Source organism: Loxodonta africana, chromosome 23 (assembly GCF_030014295.1).
Source record: "Loxodonta africana isolate mLoxAfr1 chromosome 23, mLoxAfr1.hap2, whole genome shotgun sequence".
NCBI classification, from domain to species: domain Eukaryota; kingdom Metazoa; phylum Chordata; class Mammalia; order Proboscidea; family Elephantidae; genus Loxodonta; species Loxodonta africana.
In genome coordinates, this window is record NC_087364.1 from 38,230,874 (window position 1) to 38,248,530 (window position 17,657).

Here is a 17,657-nt window from a genome sequence, read left to right on the forward strand (position 1 = left end):
GATTGAAACAATACAGTGAAAGGATACAAACCTGATGCAAAGTTTTCTTATTTTAAACCACACAACATCCTCTTCTGCCATCTGTCTGTCAGTTTGTTGTACTGTGGTGACTTGCATGTTGTTGTGATCTGGAAGCTGTTCCAACAGTATTTCAAATACCAGCAGGGTCACTCATGGTGGACAGGTTGTAGCAGAGCTTCCAGACTAAGGCAAACTAAAAAGAAAAACCTTGCTGTCTACTTCTGAGAAAATTAGCCAGCAAAATACTTGTGAATAGCAGTGGAACATTGTCTGATGTAGTGATGGAAGATGAGTCTTTCAGGTTGGAAGGCACTCAAAATACGACTGGGAAGAGCTGCCTTCTTAAAGTACAGTTGACCTTAATAATGTAGATGGAGTCAAGCTTTCAGGACCTTAATTCACAAATGTAGCACTACTCAAAATGAGAAGAAACAGATGCAAACATACATTAATAATCAGGACGTGGAACATATAAACTATGAATCTAGGAAAATTGCAAGTCATTAAAAATGAAATGGGATGCATAAACATTGAAATCTTGGGCATTAGTGAGCTGAAATGGACTGGTATTTGTCATTTTGAATGGGACAATCCTATGGTCTACTATGCTGGGAATGGCAACTTAAAAAGGAATAGTGTCATGTTCATCATCAAAAAGAACATTTCAAGATCCATCCTGAAGTACAAAGCTGTCAGTGATATCCATACACCTATAAGGAAGACCAGTGAATATAACAATTATTCAAATTTACCCACCAACCACTAATGCCAAAGATGAAGAAATTGAAGTTTTTACCAATTTCTGCAGTCTGAAATTGATCAATAATGTAATCGAGATGCATTGATAACTAGTGGTGAGTAAAATGCAAAACTAGGGGAAAAAAGAAGGATCAGAAGGGAGGACCAAGACGACTGACTAAGCAGAAGCTTCCACTTATCCCTCTTGCAACAAAGATTTGAAAAAACAAGTGAATCGATTACATACAGGACATTCTATGAACCTTGGCCATCAAACACAGAACTAAGGAGTTGACCTGATTGACAGAGGGGTGAAAAGTCACACGCTGAAGCAGTGACCACTTGCAGAGCCAGTGTGCCACGCTACAGCCTTGAGGCCTCGCAGTTCCCTGGTGCCAGAGTGGTGGGGCCAATTGTGGCTTAATGAGATGGGGCAAACACGGATGCAGGCCTAACCCTCAGGACCAACCTCAGAAGAGACCCAGCCAGTGCACTCAGGCTGCACACTGATGTGGCTGACAGGTAAATGAAAAACCACTGGAAGCAGTGACTGGTTTTGGAGCCTGGAGCTTCATGTCCCAGACAGGGAACCTTGGCGCTGGGCTTTAGACTAAGCATGGAGGAGCTGATTGTGGCTTCCTGAGACAGCGCAAGCGCCAGAAGCAACCCTAACCCTCTGGGGCAGACTCAGTGGGGATCCAGCCAGTGCACGCAAACTACACACCACTCTGGAATCTCAGAAAAAACAGTTCTCACCAAATAAGATAAGTAACTTTGTCTATCTTACCGTGCTACTCTCTATCTATCTGATCCCTCCCCTCCCTACCCCAGCCGGCTTCATTAACATTGGAATTCCCTGGGCCAGACAGTGAAGTGCACTGCTTTTTTTTTTTTTTCCTTCTTTTTTTTCTAACCCATTCTCCTGGCCTGAGAAAAGCAGCATTTAACAATCAAAGGAAAAATCCCTCCCTGACTTCCCTAAACAGGAATAACACTATAGAACCAGCTCCATCCAGGCACAAGAGACCCACAGTCTTTGGCTTTCATCCCTACAGGTAACCAGGTGGCTATTATAATGCAAAGGGAATTCTGATAGAGATCTGACTGTAATTATTTTAGCTGAGCAGTGGAAAGGCAAGTTTTGGAGGTCGGATACATCTCTACCTATTAAACAGAGCCCTCACTGATCCACACCAGGGAACTGAGGGCTGAGGCTCTACCCACACCACCTAGCAACCTGCTAAAGGGGTCTGAGGATAGTGACACCTACCAATCTACAGAGGTACAAGCATTAGGTGCCTAAGGTACAGCTGCAGAGCCCACCCACCAGTGCACTCTAGAGAATAGAGCCACTCTAACCTCACTGACACTTGGAGGAAGGCTGTCAGCATCCTGCCCTCCTTGGAGTGTAACCCCCTATCTCTACTAGAAACTGGCGCATATAACCATCACCACTACAACTCTCTCTAAGTTAATAGGTGACAGCCTACACCACACACTAGGTGGCCCACTATCAGGATACCTGAGCTGATTCTATTCAAGAATAGTGAATGGCCTCACAGGCTTATATACCTGATAACAGCTTGGAGCAGCTGGTAACAAGACATAAGCGATTCAAAAGCTACAGCAATCAAGATAGCACAATCTAGTAGCCCATCTGGGTGTATTTTAACAAAACAAAACAAGAAGATAAGACTTGGTGAACAAATATAAAAGAAAACATTACGATATCTTACAGATGGCTCAGAGACAGCAGTTGATATCAAATCACATGAAGAAGCAGACCATGATTGATTCTCCAAACCCCAAAATCGAAGAATCAAAATCATTCCCAGATGTAGATACATTCCTGGAACTGACAGATGTAGAATAAAAAAAAACTAATATACAGAATGCTTCAAGACATCACGGATGACCTCAGAAATGAAATAAGGCAATCTACAGAAAAAGCCAAAGAACACACTGATAAAGCAGTTGACGAAATCAAAAACATTATTCAAGAACATAGTGAAAAAATTAATGAGCTGCAAGAATCCATAGAGAGACAGCATTCAGAAATCCAAAAGATTAACAATGAAATTACAGAATTAGACAACTCAATAAGAAGTCAGAGGAGCAGAATCGAGGAATTAGAATGCAGAGTGGGGGACCTGGAGGATAAGGCAATAGACACCAATTTAGTTGAAGAAAAATTAGATACAAGAATTAAAAAAAAAATGAAGAAACCCTAAGAACCATGTGAGATTCTATCAAGAAGAATAACTTGCCTGTGATTGGAGTTCCACAACAGGGAGGGATAATAAAAAATAGAGAATAGTTGAAGATATGTTGGCAGAAAAATTCCCTGGCATTGTGAAAGATGAAAAGATATCTATCCAAGATGTTCATCGAACCCCATGCAAGATAGATCCCAAAAGAAAATCACCAAGACATATTATCATCAAACTTGCCAAAACCAAAGATAAAGAGAAAATTTTAAAAGCAGCCAGGGATAAACGAAAAGTCACCTACAAAGGAGAATCAATGTTTGGACTGCTTGGCAGAAACCATGCAGTCCAGAAGGCAATGGGATGACATATATAGAGCACTGAAAGAGAAAAACTGCCAGCCAAGGATCATATATCCACCAAAACTCTCTCTCAAATATGAAGCTGAAATTAGGACATTTACAGATAATCACAAGCTTAGAGGATTTGCAAAAACCAAACAAAAACTGAAAGAATTACTAAAGGAAATTCTTTGGTCAGAAAATCAATACTATCAGGTGCTAACACAACACAAGGTCACAGAACAAAACATCCTGATATCAACTCAGATAGGGAAATCATAAAAACAAAATAAGACTAATTTAAAAAGAAAAATTGCTCAAAACAGGAAATCACTGATGTCATTATGTAACAGATTACAGTAGTCAAAAAAGAGAGACTAAATACAGGAGGCATAGATTTTCCATATGGAGAGGAAAACAAGGCGATATAGGATGATGAAAGTTAGGTTTTTACTCAGTCAAATAGGGGTAAATATTAAGGTAACCACAAAGGGGTCTAACAATTCCATACTTCAAAATAAAAACCAAGATAAACATAACAACTCAGCAAAAATAAATTGAACTACTATGAAAAAGAGGAACACATATTCTACAAAGAAAAACTTTTCAGTACAAAAAAGTAAGTGGAAAAACGAAATTGTCAACAACACACAAAAAACGCATCAAAATGAGAGCACTAAACACATACTTATCTATAATTATGCTGAATGTAAATGGACTAAATGCACCAATAAAGAGACAGAGGGTTGCAGACTGGATAAAAAAAAACACAATCCGTCTATATGCTGCCTACAAGGGACACACCTTAGACTTAGAGACAAAAATAAACTAAAATTGAAAGGATGGAAAAAAATGTATCAAGCAAATAACAATCAAAAAAGAGCAGGAGTGGCAATATTAATTTCTGAAAAGTAGACTTTAAAGTTAAATCCACCACAAAGGATAAAGAAGGACACTACATAATGATTAAAGGGACAATCGTATTAAATATTTATGCACCCACTGATAGGGCTGCTTCACTGCAAAGTTCTACCAAACGTTCAGGGAAGAGTTAACACCGCTACTGCTGAAGGTATTTCAAAGCATGGAAAAGGATGGAATACTCCGTAACTCATTCTATGAAGTCAGCATAACCCTGATACCAAAACCAGCTAAAGACAACACAAAAAAAGAAAATATATCCCTCACGAACATAGATGCAAAAATCCTCAACAAAATTCTAGCCAATAGAGTTCAACAACAACAACAAAAAAATAGAGTTCAACAACATAGCCAAAAATCAATCCACCATGACCAAGTGGGATTTATACCACATATGCAAGGATGGTTCAATATTAGAAATACAATTAATGTAAAAAAAAAACCATATAAATAAAACAAAAGACAAAAACCACATGATCTTATCAATTGATGCAGAAAAGGCATTTGACAAAGTCCAACACCCATTCACGATAAAAACTCTCAGCAAAACAGGATTTGAAGGAAAATTCCTCAACATAATAAAGGGCATTTACAAAGCCAACAGCCAACGTCATCCTAAACGGAGAGAGCCTGAAAGCATTTCCCTTGAGAACGGAGACCACACAAGGATGCCCTTTATCACCGTTCTTATTCAACATTATGCCGGAGGTCCTAGCCAGAACAATTAGGCTAGACAAAGAAATAAAGGAAGTCCAGATTGGCGAGGAAGAAGTAAAATTGTCTCTATTTGCAGATGACATGATCTTATACACAGAAAACCCTAAGGAATCCTCCAGAAAACTACTGAAACTAATACAAGAGTTCAGCAGAGTATCAGGTTACAAGATAAACATGCAAAAATCAGTTGGATTCCTCTACATCAACAAAAAGAACATTGAAAAGGAAATCACCAAATCAATACCATTCACAGTAGCCCTCAAGAAGATAAAATACTTAGGAATAAATCTTACGAAAGATGTAAAAGACCTATACAAAAAAAAATACAAGGTACAACTGCAAGAAATCAAAAGTAACCTACATAAGTGGAAAAACATACCTTGCTCATGGATAGGAAGACAACATTGTAAAAATGTCTATTCTACCAAAAGCCATCTATAAATACAATGCACTTCCAATCCAAATTCCAAAGACATTTTTTAATGAGAAGGAGAAACAAATCACCAGCTTCATATGGAAGGAAAAGAAGCCCTGGATAAGTAAAGCACTAGTAAAGCATTAGTAAAAAGAAGAACAAACTGGGAGGACTCACTCTACCTGATTTTAGAACCTATTATTCTGCCACAGTAGTCTAAACGGCCGGGTACAACAACAGACACATAGACAAATGGAACAGAATTAAGAATCCAGGTATAAATCCATCCACATACCTCAGCAGCTGATATTTGACAAAGGCCCAGTGTCAGTTAATTGGGGAAAAGATAGTCTTTTTAACAATTGGTGCTGGCATAACTGCATATCCATTTGCAAAAAAATGAAACAGGGCCCATACCTCACACCATGCACAAAAACTAACTCCAAGTGGATCAAAGACCTAAACGTAAAGACTAAAACGATAAAGATCACGGAAGAAAAAATAGGGACAACGTTAGGAGCCCTAATACAAGGCATAAACAGAATACAAAATATTACTAAAAATGCCAAAGAGAAACCAGATAACTGGGAGCTCCTAAAAATCAAATGCCTACGCTCATCTAAAGACTTAACCAAAATAGTAAAAAGACCACCTACAGACTGGGAAAAATTTTCAGCCAGGATCTCTGACCAGCACCTGATCTCTAACCACTACATGACTCTGCAAAAACTCAACTACAAGAAGACAAACAACCCAATTAAAAAATGGGCAAAGGATATGAACAAGCACTTCACTAAAGAAGACATTCGGGAGGCTAACAGATATATGAGGAAATGCTCTTGATCATTAGCCATTAGAGAAATGAAAATCAAAACTACAATGAGATTCCATCTCACTCTAACAAGGCTGGCACTAATCCAAAAACACAAAATAATAAATGCTGGAGAGGCTGTGGAGAGATTGGAACACTTACACACTGTTGGTGGGAATGTCAAATGGTACAACCACTTTGGAAATAGATTTGGTGCTTCCTTAAAAAGCTAGAAATAGAACTACCATATGACCCAGCAATCCCACTCCTCGGAATATACCCCACAGAAATAAGAGCCTTTACACAAACAGATATATGCACACCCATGTTTATTGCAGCACTGTTTACAATAGCAAAAAGATGGAACCAACCAAGGAGCCCATCAACAAATGAATAGATAAATAAATTACGGTATATTCGCACAATGGAATACTATGCATCAATAAGGAATAGTGATGAATCCTTGAAACATTTCATAACATGGAGAAACCTGGCAGGTGTTATGCTGAGTGAAATTAGTCAGTTGCAAAAGGACAAATATTATATAAGACCACTATTATAAGATCTTGAGAAATAGTTTAAACTGAGAAGAACACACTCTTTTGTGGTTATGGGTGGGGGGAGACAAGGAGGGTGGGAAAGGAGTATTTACTAAATAGGTAGTAGACAAAAACTACTTTGGGTGAAGGGAAGGACAACATTCAACACAGTGGAGGTCAGCACACCCGGACTAAACCAAAGCAAAAAGTTTCCTGAATAAAGTGAATGCTTTGGAGGTCAGTAAAGCAGGGGCAGGGGTTTGGGGACCATGGTTTCAGTCAATTGGCATTATAAAATCTATTAAGAAAACATTCTGCATCCCACTTTGAAGAGTGGCGTCTGGGGTCTTAAACGCTAGCAAGTGGCTATCTAAGATGCATCAATGAGTCTCAACCCACCTGGATCAAAGGAGAATGAAGAACACCAAAGACACAAGGTAATTATGAGCCCAAGAGACAGAAAGAGCCACATAAATCAGAGACTACATCAGCCTGAGACCAGAAGAAATAGATGGTTCCTGACTACAACTGATGACTGCCCTGACAGGGAACACAACAGAGAACCCCTGAGAGAGCAAGAGAGCAGTGGGATGCAGACCCCAAATTCTCATAAAAAGACCAGACTTAATGGTCTGACTGAGACTAGAAGGACCCCGGTGGTCATGGTCTCCAGAGCTTCTCTTAGCCCAAGACGGCAACCAATTTTTCAGACAGGGATTGGACTAAACAACAGGATAAAAAATGATACTGGTGAAGAATGAGATTCTTGGATTAAGTAGATACATGAGACTATGTTGGCATTTCCTGTCTGGAGGGGAGATGAGAGGGCAGACTGGGTCAGAAGCTGGCCGAATCGACACTAAAAGAGAGAGCAGAGGGAAGAAGTGTGCTGTCTCATTAGGGGGAGAGCAATTAGGAGTATATAGCAAAGTGTATATAAATTTTTGTATGAGAGACTGACTCGATTTGTAAACTTTCACTTAAAGCACAATTTAAAAAAAAAGGAAAGAAAAACACACATAAAAAAGTTCTGATATTGTCAAGGACTTCATTTTACTTGGATCCACACTCAATGCCCATGGAAGCTGCAGTCAAGAAATCAAATGACATATTGCGTTGAGCAAATCTGTTGTAAAAGATCTCTTTAAAGTGTTAAAAAGCAAAAATGCCACTTTGAGGATAAAGTGGCCTGACCCAAGCCATGGTATTTTCAATTGCCTCATACGCAGTGAAAGCTGGACAATGAATAAGGAAGATCAAAGAAGAATTGATGCCTTTGAATTATGGAGTTGGCAAAGAATGTTGAGTAAACCTAGGACTGCCAGAAGAACGAACAAATCTGTCTTAGAAAAATTATGTTCCTTAAAAGCGAGGATGGTGAGACTTTGTCTCATGTACTTTGGACAGGTTATCCTGAGGGACCATTCCCTGGAGAAGGATATCATGCTTGGAAAATAGAGGATCAGTAAAAAAGAGGAACACCCTCAATGAGATGGACTGGCTCAGTGGCTGCAGCGATGGCACAGGACCAGGCAGGGTTTTGTTCTGTTGTACGTAGGGTTGCAATGAATTAGAACCCAGTGACAGCACCTAACAACAAATATCCCTGGGTTCTGTTCAAACAACTGCTTCTTGGTCTATGTATAACCTATGTATAGGTTCCACATAAGCACAATTAAGTGTTCTGAAATTCCCCTTCTTTGCAATACTGTCCATAATTTGTTATGATCCACACAGTAGAATGACTTTGTGTAGTCAATAAGACACAAGTAGACATCTTTCTGGTATTCTCTCTGCTTCTAGCCAAGACCCATCTGACATCAGGGATGACATGCCTTTCATTACTTTTATTATTTGTTACTGTGCCTTCTTAATTTTTTCTTACACATAACACATTATGGCCAAACAGAACCTTACTAAACCCAGTCACTTTCAACCACAACTTCCGCTAGCAATCTAAGTCTGGGACTCTTGATTTAAATTTTGAAAGACAAGAACCTCTTTGGCCAGATTAATTGTATTGTATGCAACAGTGGACCACCAATCAGACGCTGAATTGGTTACTTCCTATCCCTGGTCCAAACAGTTTTGATCCGGTGAATGACATGGTCACATGATAAATGGCTGAATAGCTATGAGATGATGGTAATGGATGAGACTATTTTAATTAGTATAGGCTATTTTTATTGACAGGTAGGCACTGAGATTGGCACTAATCCAACTTCTTGTTTCTTAAAAGTTGTTCTTTTTTTGTTTTGTTTTACTTGCAACATCTTGACGTGTTAAACCTTGCCAACCACTTATCTCCCTCTTAATCTGAAAATTCTCCTCACAAATAGGTGCCTGAAAGTTTATCCTTAGATGTACATTCTTTTCAGTTTTTCTCAAGACGAAACAGCTTTTATGAATTCAATTATCATAAATCTTTTTATATAATTCTTAAGCTATAGTTTTACCCTCAACAACCCTCTGAAATGCCATATCCAGCTCCCTAGTAACCTGTTTCTGCTGTCTGCTTGAGTGTTCTGTCAGTCACAATGTTTAAGTGTACTTGTTCAAAAATGAATTGTTTCTAATAGCCCCTAAATTATTTTTCTTGATATTGTTGTTTCCATTAGCGAAATGACAATTCTCTTAGTTACCATGTTTTATCTTTGAGCCACTCCTCATACCTTCTTCTTCATCCTCTATATTCACTCAGGTACTATGAACTATATATTCCACTCTATGCTATTTATTTCTTGTGTCATATTTTCCTTATTATCATGCTCACCACTTGTTTTATGTCACCATTACTTATCTTTGCTGGGCTAACAAATTCATTCTCTTCCTTTTCCATACCATCTACTCATCAGTGTCAGATTAATGTTCCCATTAGAATTACTGTTACAACAGTCCCAATTTCAGCCATGTCATAGCAGCAAATTGCATGCTCGAATTGAGTAATTTAAAGAGTTATTTTTGAAAAATAATTCCTTTTTCAAAAATCAAGAGGTTATTTAAAAAGTATGATCAGCGTGAAGAAAAAACACGGGGATTATACCATACCTAATGGTTCATTGTCCAGTGCTTTTCACACTCTTAGACCTGAAGGGGAGAGAGAAAGAAGAGGTTACTGGAACTCAGAGACACAAGGCTAATGTGCAAAGGCCACCTGTCAAAAGGCAACCCCACAGGAAGTAAACCTAGGAATATAACCCTCAGATGCCTTGCCAACTATTTCCCATTGGCCAAACCTAACTGGAAATCCAAAGGCAAATTTTTCCTGAGGTTCAGTCCTGATAGAGTGGCCTTCCCCAGTGAAGGATGGAAAGTATATCTGAAGAGGCAAGCAGAAGCTATGTCAGTCCTCTTTAGCATTCAGTAATTTAGCATTACCTACTGAAATTAAGGAAATCCTGGTGGAGTAGTAGTTAAGAGCTATGGCTGGTTGGTAGTTCAAATCCACCAGATGTTCCTTGGAAACCCTATGGGGCCGTTCTACTCTGTCCTATAGGGTCGGTATCAGTCAGAATCAACTTGGCGGAAACAGGTTTGGTTTATGGGTTACTGAAACTAGAAAAAAAAAAAATCATTCCATGGCATAAACCTTTCCCATTAGCTTTATTAGCTTTATTGATCAAATTGTGCTATAGGAACAAAACCTGTGTTTTCATATTTCACTACACTATATGCCTTCCTTACTCCCAACTCAGCAGGGTGACAAGCAGACCTGGAACCTGGGTGCCTGGAAAATGGGGTACCCACAGGCTTGGGAAGACCAGAGCTAGAACAGAGGCAACATTACAACAAGGATATTGGTTTAAATGTGGGGGTGTGAGCAAGAGGGGAAGGTGGCTGCTCCTGCACTGGGCCGGGGCTCCCCAGGCCAGATACCCCATCATCCACAGTGACTGGAGCGGTCTTTCTCCTAAATCTCTGAGCTTTGAGCTTCTCACTGCTCCCTGCCACCCTTCCTCCAAGTATCTCAGGGTTTGACAGGACTTCTGTCAGAGGTGAGCTGTTTTTACTCACGGAATACAAATACCTTCTTCCTTCCTTTATCACTATCTCCGTCATTTGAAGTGGAGGAAGGTGAATTAGAGGAAGAAGGGGAGGAGGAGCATGAGGAAGAAGAGTTGGAAGAGGTAAAAGAACTATAGTTTGGCTCAGCAGGAGGGGAGGTGGAAGAAGCTGAGCCTCCACCCCCAATCCTGCCTCCAGCTTTGCCCTCCTCTTAGTCCCCCAAGGCATAGCCAGAACCAGAACCTGGGCTGCTGTTGGAAGTAGAGGAGGAGCATGGGGCTCAGAGGGCCTCCACACTGGCCCCCAAGGTATTCCCCTCCCAGGCGGGGGTGGAAGGGAAAGGAGGAAATTCCCCAGCAGGGCCTCCCCTGCAGGAGCTTGTTGAAAAACAGCTCCTTAACCCCCTAACCCTGCTGGAAGAAGGGATTGAGGATACGGGTGATAAGTTACCACCTGGCCAGAAATGTCTGCCAAAGAAGAGATAAAAAGAGACGGAGACAGAGAAAGAGGCAGCAGCCCTCCAGGAAAAGGAGCAGAATGACACAGTTGCCATGCTGGCCAATGTAACACATTGTCCCCCTGATGACAAGAAGTCACCACCTGTCACAGAGCTTGATTCTTAACCCTTTCCTGAACCCCTGGTCCCCATTTCCTATAAAGTTATGCCCTTGTGGGGGATATATATATATATATAACCAAAACAAAACCCAGTGCCGTCGAGTTGATTCTGACTCATAGCGACCCTGTAGGACAGAGTAGAACTGCCCCATAGAGTTTCCAAGGAGTGCCTGGCGGATTTGAACTGCCGACCTCTTGGTTGGCAGCCATAGCATTTAACCACTATGCCACCAGGGTTTCTATATATATATCAAGACTTGATTCACTTTTTCTTAGCTACATTACTTTCTCAATAGGTGTGTCATATGCATCACTTAAATTTCCATAAACCTAAACTGTTTTATTTAAGACACATTTTACTGCAACTTATACTTTGTGGTGGGCAGAATTCTGTGATGTCCCCCAAGGTTTCCACCCCCCTGGTGTATATGTCCTATATAATCCTTTCCCCTTAAGAAACTATGATGTGATATCACTCCAATAATTATAATATCTTATGTGGTAAAGAGAATTTTCCATATGGAATTAATGTCCTTATCAGTTGACTTTAAGTTGATTAAAAGGATGATTGTGCTGAGTGGGCCTGATCTTATAAGATGAGTCCTTAAAAGGAATCAGACTTTCCTGAAAAAGGACATTTGAATTATGGGAGATTACCCCACGAGCCTTGAATAAGCAGACCGCTATGTTGTGAAGAGGACCACATGATAGAGAACGGTGAGAAAGGCTCCCTGCTGACAGAGCAAGAAAGCAGGATCCTCTCTTTTATGGCCACAATAAGCTAAATTATACCAATGAACAGTGAGCCTTGAATAGAACTCAAGACTTCAAATGAGATTTTAGTCCCAGCTGAGTCCTTGCTTTTAACCTTACAAGACCCTGAGCAGAGGACCCAGCTAACGTGTACCAACACTTCTGACCCATGGAAGCTGTGACGTAATAAAGTTTTGTTGTTTTAAGCCACTTAGTGTGTTAGGCCTTGATAGATAATTAATACATTATTTGTGAATTTATCTAATTCGCCTTTCCAAGCTATAATCCTTCTTGAAAGCTGTGACTATCTCCTACAAGACTCTTCATAAATATCTGCAAGGCAACTGAAGAACAGGATAACAGTAAAATATTTCAATATAATATATTTTAAACCCCATTTCTGATGGTACCTAATAAATTCCACATTCTTTGAAACACTATAAATGTATTGAAATCTAACCTAGATTAGCAGAAATAGTCAAAGTAGAATGGAAATCTTTGTCTTAAAAGGTTGATGCTGTTATGGGATTTGGTGTATGCAAAAAAAAAAAAAAAAAGACGCAGGAAGCGTCAAAAGAAGATGGAGGAATACACAGAGTCATTATACCAAAAAGAATTACCTGATGTTCAACCATTTCTAGAGGTGGCATATGATCAGGAACTGATGGCACTGAAGGAATAAGTCCAAGCTGCTATGAAGGCATTGGGGAAAAACAAAGCACCAGGAATTGATGGCATATCCCATCAGATGTTTCAACAAACAGATGCAGCACTGGAGGTGCTCACTCGCCTATGCAAAGAAATATGGAAGACAGCTTCCTGGCCAACTGTCTGGAAGAGATCCATATTTATGCCTATTCTCAAGAAAGGTGATCCAACCAAATCTGGAAATTATAGAACAATATCATTAATATCACACACAAGCAAAATTTTGCTGAAGACCCTTCAAAAACGGCTGCAGCAGTACAATAGGGATCTGCCAGAAATTCAGGCCGGTTTCAGAAGAGGACATGGAACCAGGGATATTATTGCTGATGTCAGATGGATCCTGGCTGAAAGCAGAGAATACCAGAAGGATGTTTACCTGTGTTTTATTGACTATGCAAAGGCGTTCGACTGTGTGGATCATAACAAACTATGGATAACATAGTGAAGAATGGGAATTCCAGAACACTTAATTGTGCTCATGAGGAACCTTTACATATAGATCAAGAGGCAGTTTTTCGGAGAGAACAAGGGGATACTGATCGGTTTAAAGTCAGGAAAGGTGTGCGTCAGGGTTGTATTCTTTCACCATACCTATTTAATCTGTACGCTGAGCAAATAATACAAGAAACTGGGCTATATGAAGACGAACAGGGCATCAGGATTGGAGGAAGACTCATTAATAACCTGCATTATGCAGGTGACACAACCTTGCTTGCTGAAAGTGAAGAGGACTTGAAGCACTTACTGATGAAGATCAAAGACCACAGCCTTCAGTATGGATTATGCCTCAACGTAAAGAAAACAAAAATGCTCACAATTGGACCAATGAGCAACATCATGATAAATGGAGAAAAGATTGAAGTTGTCAAGGATTTCATTTTACTTGGATCCACAACCAACAGCCGTGGAAGCAGCAATCGAGAAATCAAAAGACGCATTGCATTGGGCAAATCTGCCTCAAAGGACTTCTTTGAAGTGTTGAAGAGCAAACGTGTCACCCTGAAGACTGAGGTGTGCCTGACCCAAGCCATGGTATTTTCAATCACACCATATGCATGTGAAAGCTGGACAATGAATAAGGAAGACCGAAGAAAGTTGACACTTTTGAATTGTGGTGTGGCGAAGAATATTGAATATACCATGGGCTGCCAAAAGAACGAACAAATCTGTCTTGGAAGAAGTACAGCCAGAATGCTATGAGTTGGAACCGACTCTATGGCACCTAACAACAACAACAATCAGTCCATAATAGTCTGCCTAGAGCAGATCAAATGATGGCTTCCAGGGTGACTTCAAATTACAGATTTTTATCCTGATGGGACCTCAAATATCTCCTAATCCAACTCATTTATTTTGTTAATGACAAATAATAATACCCTCAAATAATGATCAAAACCACATTCTTATCCAAGGTCAGTGATGAAGATTCAAGCCTTATGACTTATACTACACAGCTCCTTCTCCCACCTTATTCTACTCTGTGATGGAAAGGATTGCTCCCAATAGGTAAACGGAGAGCCAGGGGTTTCCTAGGTGGGTTCAAAACACCAGATGATGAAAATAATCGGTGATGAGTTATAGCAACTGTCTTTCTAATGCAGCAAAGTGTTGCCTGGACTCTAAAAAAAAATCATGATTTTAGAGATGTACAGGAATGTACAGAGATGGTTGTTTTTGTTTTGTTTTGTTTTTAAAGAGTATCAGTTTTCAGCTGAAAATATTAAAACACAGTTTTTCATTTAGGACTCTGAAATGAAGAGTGATATTAGATGTGATAGTATTCAATGGGCAAGATAAAAACAACTCAAAAAAAAAAAAAAACTCAAAACAAGCACAAGAGATTTGGAGGGAAAAAGGAGGCAGTACTTCAAAAGAAAAATGATTTTAAAATTAGCATTTTTTTCTACAAAGGGAGTTTGAAAACAGAATACAGATGCTGTGTGATTATCTCAGATTCAGCTAAAGGAGGATATCATTTGTTACTCCAATTTACAGGATCTGCATAAAGCCGTCTTAACTGGAACATATTCTCCTTCCCTGCACGTATTAGTTATTACTGTGGCTTTTTCTGCACACTCCAGAAAGAAAAGTTGCAGATGGTAAGGGGATGGGTCACATAAAAAAAGGGAACTATGATCCAGATAGTGCTGTTTTCTGCAGATGAAGTGAACAGAGATGAAATTTTATAATTTTGTACATAAAATGTGAGGCTATATCTATCTTCATGTTAGGCACATTCTAATAAAATGAATAAAAGGTGAGGTATATATTCATTTTGTCCTTTTTTGACTTTGTCTTAGAATGCTTAAAGTTTGAGAGAAATATAATGAGACAATTTCTTTTTTGCTGCAGTTTTGCTTTTGGACTCTTTACAGTAGGACTATATTAAATTTGAAGCCTTGATTCACTGTGGTATTTTAGGAAATCATTTTTACTTTAACTCAGTGTGATTCAGAAACCCTGAGTTTCCAGTTGACTTGAGAATACATTGAAAAATCAGCTGGATATCAAGGTTACCCAAAGATTATCTCAAGGTCACTTAAAATTAAAATGTCTTTCCTAATAAAAACACAATTAAAGCCTTGAATTTTTCTATACCAATTTTAATATTTAAAATAAATTTCAAAGATTTTCATGCTTGCTTTTAGAGAAGCCTAAGTCTTTATCTTCTACCAATTAACAAGCTTACTGCATAGAATGACTTAACTTCCACTACTCCATTATTTAGTCACTCTCTAACTAAGACAACATGTGCTGATTTTTACTTTCAAAGGAGTCTGAAAATGCTACAAGCCCACATAAAATTCACGCCATTTACCACACTAAGATTAGTAGCATGCCTTGCATGCCTCTCGCAGACTCGCTTTACTGAGACAAGGCAGAGGAGTCATGGTTTCTAGGTTAAATATGTTGTTGCCATCCAGTGGATTCTAACATGTAGTGACCCTGTAGTCGGAGTAGAACAGCCCCATAGGGATTGCTTGTCTGTAATCTTTACAGAAGCAGATGACTAGGTCTTTTCTTCCACAAATCGGCTAGTGGGATCTAACCATCAACCTTTCTGGTTAGCAGCCGAGCATTTAACTGTTGTGTCAACAGCCCTCCTTCAGGTTAAGTATGAAAAACCAATGCCATGGAGTCGATCCCAACTCATAGCAAACCTATAGGACAAAGTAGAAATTCCCCATAGGACTTCCAAAGCTGTAAATCTTTATGGAAGCAGATTGCCACATCTTTCTCCCAAAAGCAGCTGTTGGGTTCAACCTGCTGACCTTTTGGTTAGCGTCTGAGCGCTTAACCACTGTGCCACCAGGGCTTCTTAGGCTAAATAAACAACCAAGCCAAACCCATTGGCATCAAGTCGATTTTGACTTATAGTGACCCTGTAGGACAGAGTAGACTGCCCCATAGGTTTTCCAAGGAGCACCTGGTGGATTTGAACTGACGACCTTTTGGTTAGCAGCCAAACTCTTAACCACTAAGCCACCAGGGTTTCCTTAGGTTAAATTTAGAGTCAATTCTCCTATTATCAACAGAGAAGAAAGTTGATAGAAACAGTTCCTTCAAAACCTAGAGTAATCCATTCCTCTGTATTCTCTCTATAAAGTGGAGAACATTACTATATATTATTTTATTTCTTATGGCTAAGAACATTTTTACCTGGAAAGTACCTACCAAGGAAAAAAATGAACATATTTCTTCAAGGAATACATGAGCAGTACGTGTGCATACAGGCTCATTTGACTTTCCAACTCTTATAGCCCTGACCAGAAAGATTTCAGGCTCTAAAACACTAACAAAAACATTATCCAACCTTGTATATAACTTTGCAGTTTATGAAGTTTTTTTTTTTTTTTATCAAGTACTATCTTTGCTACCTCATCTGTAATATAAATAGGCTTGAGCTCAGTGTCTTGTGCTACATTCATACAGCATATAATGTTGATGGAGACCAGCACAGTTGTGCACGGCTCTGAGTATGTTCTGGATTTGATTTGGTGTGATAAATACTATTTTTAGAGTCAAAATACACACCCATATGCAAGGACTTCGGAGCCCTGGTGGTGCAGTGGTTAAGAGCTTGGCTACTAACCAAAAAGTCTATAGTTCAAATCAATCAGCCACTCCTTGGAAACCCTATGGGGCAGTTCTAACCTGTCCGATAGGGTCACTATGAGTTGGAACTGACTAGGAGGCAACAGGTACATAAGGACCTTATCTTTTTTTTTTTTGATGCTCTTATATCCTATACACTTAGACTGACGTCTTGCAGATAACCAAATCAGATGCCTTCAAATAGACTTCAACTCATGGTGACCCCATGTGTGTTCAGAGTAGAATTGTGCTCCTTAGGGTTTTCACTGGGTGATTTTTTTGGAAGTAGCTCACCAGGCCTTTCTTCCAAGGTACCGCTGGGGACTCAGACCACCTACCTTTCAGTTAGCAACCAAGCGTTAACCATTTGCACTACCCAGAGACACGTCTTGAAGATTGTCTATATTAAATAAAATGTTTTTGAACAAATAAATTATAAAAGCAATATGTGAAAATGGTATTAAAAGAGAATCACATCTTAGAAGGATACAAAGATAAATAAGAAACCTCTAAGTCTCCTGCTATCACTCTACTCTGTACCATTCCCCAAGGTAAGTACTTTAATAACTTTTCTAATTATTTCTTCTTGAAGTTATCTCTGTAACTCCAAATAAGTATTCTATTACCTCTATTTCTGAATTAATTTACTTAAGAGCTATCTGCTACCTTTTTTTGGATAACTGATTTCACTGAAAATATCCTCCTTATCCCCATATTTACCATTAAAATAAGCCTTCAAGTCAAAATTATGTAAATCAAAACTCAATA